This window comes from Morone saxatilis, unplaced genomic scaffold (genome assembly GCF_004916995.1).
Source record: "Morone saxatilis isolate NCDOM2014 unplaced genomic scaffold, NCSU_SB_2.0 Contig20, whole genome shotgun sequence".
Lineage (NCBI taxonomy): Eukaryota > Metazoa > Chordata > Actinopteri > Moronidae > Morone > Morone saxatilis.
In genome coordinates this window covers 23,758,855-23,765,715 of record NW_023339763.1, presented here as the reverse complement: position 1 = coordinate 23,765,715, position 6,861 = coordinate 23,758,855, and positions in this window count along the sequence as shown.

Below are 6,861 nucleotides of genomic sequence, written 5' to 3'. Positions count from 1 at the left end.
ACTTGATACTTGACACAGTTTCCTGATGAGTTTATGGTCTCATTCTCTAGTTTCACTCTTCTTCCATACAGCATGATGTTCATTTACTAAATTATTGACCCATTTAGAGTAAAATAGACCATAAAGCAGGGCGTACGTACATCACTGCTACTGTCTGCAAACAACCAACATAATGAAAGCCATAATACCAAACTTGAAATCAAAACTCCACAAATGGGTAACGTCACGATTACACTAGGTTCCTGCTGAGTCATGGGCAGGTCTTGCTCACTTAAGCCTGCATTCAGACTGACTTCAGCCCTGTATGAAAAAAAAAATACTGTTTTATTCATTCATGGAGCCAGTCTGGCACCAAAAACAGACGGCTCTGGCAACAAAATTCCAGGTCGTCTGGCAAAACAGTTGAACCCTAAATGCAACGCCACCTCGTCCAGCAAGGCACTGTGTTAGTCAATCAAATACGTCAGCTCACATTCCTGGTAAATTACTGTACTTGATACTTTTACTGTTTACATTACAGTCAACAGACTGAACTTCCTGGATCATATTTCATTGTGTCATTGGGACCTTAAGTAGTACAATATTTTAGTTTTGAATGCCCGCTTAGTGTTATTTTAGTTCCACATTATACAAAGAGTGCGGTCTAGTTAGCATTAGTTTTCTCTCTTTCATGGGCCAGATGAGGCAATGGCAAATGACTATCAAAACCCACAGCACTGGGTAGTCCTGTAACCTCAGCCAGTACATCATGGCTGAGTGCTAAAGTAAAATAAATAAAACTTTTTTCACAAAACGTCAAAGTAAACACACAGTGTATGCAGTAGGTACTGATTTATCACTAAAATGTCATTTTAATTTCACTAAACTAAACAAAAAAAAATTGTCTATTATGTTTGTTTTCATAAGTTTCCAGGTGGTTTTGATCTCTTAATACTCTCCAACAATCATCTCTTCTAAAGATGAGAAACTACCTCTGAGTATTTATAAATGACTAAAATGTCAATTACTGCAAGCATTTGGTGCTCAAGGTTAAAAGCTGAATGTCAATCACGTTAGATGATGAAATGATAATGACAATCTCTTTAGGTCTTTGCAAAATGAGCTTGTATTCTCTGATCAGTAGGTGTGCATGGAAATATTTCATGTTTCAGCTGAATTACATGCTGGGTGTCATAAAAAAAACAGCATTAGCAGATCTCTTCAAGGATTAAAGACCAAACTCTTTTCTGACAAAAAAACTTAATGGAAAGTACAACCAATTGAGTAACTTTAGACTCGTCAAGGCATGCTGTGGAAATGTCCACTTTGATTTGTGCATGCCTTACCAGAGAAAGACAAAGCGTTAGTGAAGTGAAAACAAGCTAAAGGGGAAAGGGGGATAGGAAATGCATGGTATCCTCTGAATTCTAAAGCAACAGAGAATCCAGAGAGTATGCAAACCAACAATGCTTGATTAAAAACACAAAAACAGGTTCTTCAGGTTTCATAAAGAATAGTTTGTCCTGCATGTCTAAATTTCTTGTTATCTCTACCTGAATTTTCTGGATTTTCAGATGCCTACAGTTCAGTGAGCAGTAGAATAAAACCACCAGTGATTCCGATGTGTCATTGGTGGGAGGTTTCCCAGTGAAGGATTAAAATATATACAGATCAAATACTGTGTAGGCAAATATTGCATCACTAGCAAAATTTTTGTCAGTTTTCATCATATTTAAGTTGAAACTAATGGACCTTTTTCACAGCAGCCATTTTGATATAAAATCTTGGGGTAAACGCAGGTTTTAGCAATGATTGGTTCCATTCAAGTCAAACAGAGTCAGTGTCCTGCTATTGTGCATGTTGGCGTACAGGAAAGGCTCTAAATCGAACAGTCCCTTAATTGAGTCCTGAGTCCCAACCATTTTTGCTCTGTGCTCCAATAACCTCAGCCTTTCCTGTACTTGGATGAACCTAGCACATATAGCATATCTATGTTGAAAAGACAACATCATTTTGAAGATGGTTAAAAGATAAATGCGACATTAATTCATATCTTCAGTTAGCTAATGTTAGCAAAACTAACCATTGTCGTAAATTAGCTAGCTAGCAAGCTAGCGAAACACAATATAGTCTGTTACAGTAACTAACGCTTTGCTAACATTAGTTTTCAGATTTAACTAGCTAGCTAACAACTTATGTGGACTGATGGAACATTTTGCCAAGATTAGCTGACTTAATATTTTACCATATACTACTTTTACTTTTTAACCACCTTCAAAATTAAGTTGTCTTTTCAACATATACGAGCCTAGCACATCTGAGTACAGGAAGGAAGCAGAGGCATGCTCAACTGTTTTTGGAGCATAAAGGGACAGGACTTAGCAAGGCTCTATTAGTATCATTGGTAACACCTGTGTTTACCCTACTCTTTCATCTCAAATTGGCTGCTGTGAAAAAGGTATATTGCTTCACCTATATATTGCTGAAGAAAAAATATGGTATCACACTATCACAGCACAAAATTCTGGACAATATCGCAATATCGCTCACTTTGTCAAGATTTTTCTTTTACCTCATTGAAATTCTATTTGAGGCTGGGTTTCGTACATTAGAGTACAAAACTGTGCACTGAATCTCTCTGATTATATGTGAGCTTTAATATGCAAACTGTATTGCTTTAATTGCTAAGTATCTCATTGAAAAGGTCTTCAAACAACCATCAGAGCATCCCCTTCAAATGAATTAAACTACAGCCCACCCCCACCGGATACAAACCCTCTCCGACATAGGTATTCCAACAACTCATTATGTTGATATATAGCAATTAATTAAGAAACATTATTCCTCCTAACTCTCAGTCACAAGATAAGACGGTGTGAACCAACCCCTCACCTCTAATACTCTATAAAAGGGAAACAGGTGTGAGTGAAAATGTCCACCTACCACGTGTTATTAATGATTACGTTTTCAAGGGGGGGTACTTGCATTGGTTTCGTGATTAATGACGGAAGACAGGAGAGCAGAAGCCATTCACTCGGAACAGTCTGCACCTGTCTGAGGACTGAAGGAAAATGCTCCTATTAGACAGCACTAAGAGCAAATTGGGAGCTCCTTGGTGCTCTAATCTTTCCTTCAGCCCCCCCCCTTTTTACTAACTCCCTTTTACTAGCTATACTTTTTCTGAATGCTTTGCACTTCTTTTCTCACAGCCTTTTGCACCTTGTGTGGGTGGTGGGGTGAAACAGAAAGTTTGAGTGAGCCCTCCAGGTCCCCTGCAAAGCACACACACACCTACAGCAGCACACTGTACTCACACAACTGCATACTACTTTTGCCACCTCTAACAGCCAAACAGCACCCCACACTCCCACGCTGTGATTTTAGAAGTGCATTTGGCCAATAAATTTGAAAAGAAAGCTTGCTTGGAGACTTCCCAGAAGTGCACAGGCCACAGAGCAGGTTATTGGGAAATGCTTTCCTCTAATGTTATATGCTTTATTTTCACCAGCCAGCGCTGTGTTTTGGCCTGGCTGGTTAACAATCAGCATCTCTAGACGTATTCCCAAAGCTAGACCCTGTCTGATTTATAGTAATTGGCTTACAGTACCAAAGTGATCCCTCTACAGACATGACATCCTTCTGTGTTTACTGATTGCAACTGTAACTGTGGAGAAAATGACCAACAATCGTTTTTTTAGTGTTAGTGCCAATTGTTCTAAAATGGGTTTCAAGGGGAAACTTCCACAAGGCAGTAGCTTGCTTTCCACTCTTCTTGGCCTCTAAGACATGCTGTATACATATTAATGCCTGGAATGCTGTCTGCCACAGAGCCACTGCTGTCTGAAGGCAGAATTTAAAAAAAAAAAAGAAAGAAAAAACCTCCCCTCAGCACTTAAAATGGGTCACAAACCATATTGTATTTTTCCTTGTTTTTGAAGATTTAATCCCTGGTGCTGAGGGATAGTAACACACACTGTGATCCCACACAAAAGTGCAAAGCTTAAAAAAAACCACTCTGGTCACAAACTTTCTCTCGGGATTAAAGTGTCCATCAGATGTGTTATACATTATGCATTTGTCCTTTTGTGTGTATTTTTGGTGGGTGGATATGAGGAAAGGGCATTTCTTCAAATGGGGAATCTGATTCTGAATCCCTATACCAGCTGCAGGGACACTGTACTGTAGCTGATGATCCTCCAATGTGACCTCAGTGAAGAGTTGCTAAGTAAATGAGAATTTAAAAATCCATAGTAGCAGCAAGTATAATTCAGGGACATGTTAACACATTGAAATCAGACTACAGATCTTGCCACAAAGCCATCAGTCGTGGAGATTTTAGGCTTGTTTGAGATTAACTGTGCCTTGGCTGGAAAGTGGGTTGCATGTAACTAAAAGCTGCAGTCAAGTCAGATACAGGAAGTCACAGAAATAATTACATCCTGTTATTATTAGACTGTTCTTCAACATCACCTTGTCATAAGCATTGAAACATTTCAAATGCTTCAGAGGTCTTTCCAAATCCTTTGTTTAAAGAAAAAAAATGTTATGAATATGCATGAGGCGGAGAAATACTTTAATCATTACAAGATTGATATAGCTCTGTTGTGTGAAGCACAGTTGAGTCCCTGTGCCAGTGAATTCTTTATTGGGCGGCAATCAGGCGCCAATTAGTTTGACCTAGTTTTATATGAGAGAAGCAAGTGTAGCTGCATTTTTTTAGTTATGTTATTTTACTTCCCTTTTATTAAAGCAATGCATTGTGGTACATGGATGCATACTCTTAAAAAGAGAAACGGTTTGCATCTAATGCTGTCTTGATTGTGGTGTAATTGGACCCAACACTTTTGTCAAAATTGAGTGGAGTAGAAACCCACAGGACCATAACATTACTGAATGCAACCACAAATTCAAAGCAAGACAGCCAACTGAAACAGTGAGATGCTGCAAGTCAAGCAAGTAATGAGCATGAGACTGCACAGGCTGGTATATGGTGCATTCACATACCAGGAAGAAACTTAGTGAACTGATTGTTAGGTCTAATTTGTAAAACTACACCATACTGTGTGATACACAGCCAAAGTTTTTTCTTGCAGCTTCGTTGGCCTTCTCTTTCAGTAATGGCTTTGTCAACCTCAGGTCTCTGACACAGGTAAAGTTTTGACTGCGAGCCATCAAAAATGCTCACATCTAGGGCTGAAACAATTCCTCCAATTTGTTTACTCCATATAACTAGGCATTATACAGCCATACATTGCACTGTGTTTTGCACTTATGATTATTAGTCACACAACACAGTTTGCTTACCAGCCTGGTATTGGGGTGGACGACGCAGTAATCTACCTGCTGCACAGATCCCTGCTACACCTGGAGGACAGCGGGAGCACGGTGGAGGGTTCATCGTTTTTGACTTCTCAGTGCTTTCAGACACTATCCAGCCTTCAGGGCTGGATCGTCAACTGAAGGTGAAGATGGAAAAGTGTGCTGGTTAGTGGACCCAAGACACCTGGCTGCATGGGACAATAGATTTATCATCACCAAACAGCACACAGTACAAGTCCCTGGACAAAAGTCTTGTCGCTTGGGTACGCACAGTTGCACTCTTGAGGCCCCTCAAAAATCATATGTGCACGATCTAATTTTTTTTACAAGAAAACTGGGCCTATTTTCAAACCCCGAACAGAATTTTCGAATAATGTTTTGGTGCCGAAAACGGAAACTGGCTGAAAAGCTTTCTACACGTTCCACGAGCTTGGTAAAGCCCACTGAGTCAGTCTTTGCAGAGACCAAAAGTCTTGTCGCCCTTGTCTACCGATGGCAACCAATCTAGATTACAGCATCACGCCTGTGATCAATAATTGAACTCAAGTCAAATTCAGTGGGTGGTCATAAAAAAGGAACCCCCAGCACACCCAGACCTTCAACATCAAGCTGCCAACTTGACCGCCTAACACAACGTGCCTAAGATTCCACTCGAGCACCAGAAAGCGTTGATATTAAGGGCTGAAGACCAGATCCACGCTGAGGTTGGCTTGACATCTTCAATGTTGTCTCAGGTCAAGCTAAAAAAATAAGAAAAAGATCTGAAGAGACTGGAGGATATAATTTACGATTGGCCCCAGGTCTGGCAGACCCGCAAGACAACTGGCTCGGGAGACCGTTTGTTGGGCTCGAAAATCTAAGGCCAGCCCCTTTTCCACTGCCAAGCAGAGCTCCACCCAAGGCCTGGTCACCTCAATCCCCGTGTCCAACCAGAACCAGTTTGTAGAATTCTCCTCGAATGGCCTTCCATGGTCGAAATCAGGGCCCATCAAAACCAGCACTAAAAAAAGCAATGTAAAAAAACGTGGTCGCCATTTGGCAAGGCCGCGCACAGGCCTTGCTTAAAGTGAATGGACGCTGGAAAAAGTGGGCGGAGGTGGATTTTCTCAGTTGAATCTTCGGCTGAACTACAATCACAGCCGCCGCAAAACTTGGCCAGGCAGACCTACTGGAGCCCGCATGGATCCGAGATCACCCAGAAAAAGTTAAGTTGTGGCGGAAAATCATGGTCATGGGGTACATCCAGTATGGGGGTCGTGGCGAGAGATTTGCAGGGTGAAGGCAAATATCAATAGCCTAAAATATCAGAATATAGCTACCTCTTTACATTCCCACCGATAAAAAGGGGTCAAATTTTGCCAGCAGGAATGGTGCCCATCGGCATTCGTTCCAATCTATACCATCAAAGTTCCTCAAAGGCGACAGGAAAGATCCAAGGTGCCTCCAAGGACTGGCCAGGCCCAGTCACCAGCACATGAAACATCACTGAGCAGCGTCTGGGTACGAATGAAAGAGGAAGGAATGCGAAGACAAACCGAAGAGATTTAATGAACTCTGGGAGGC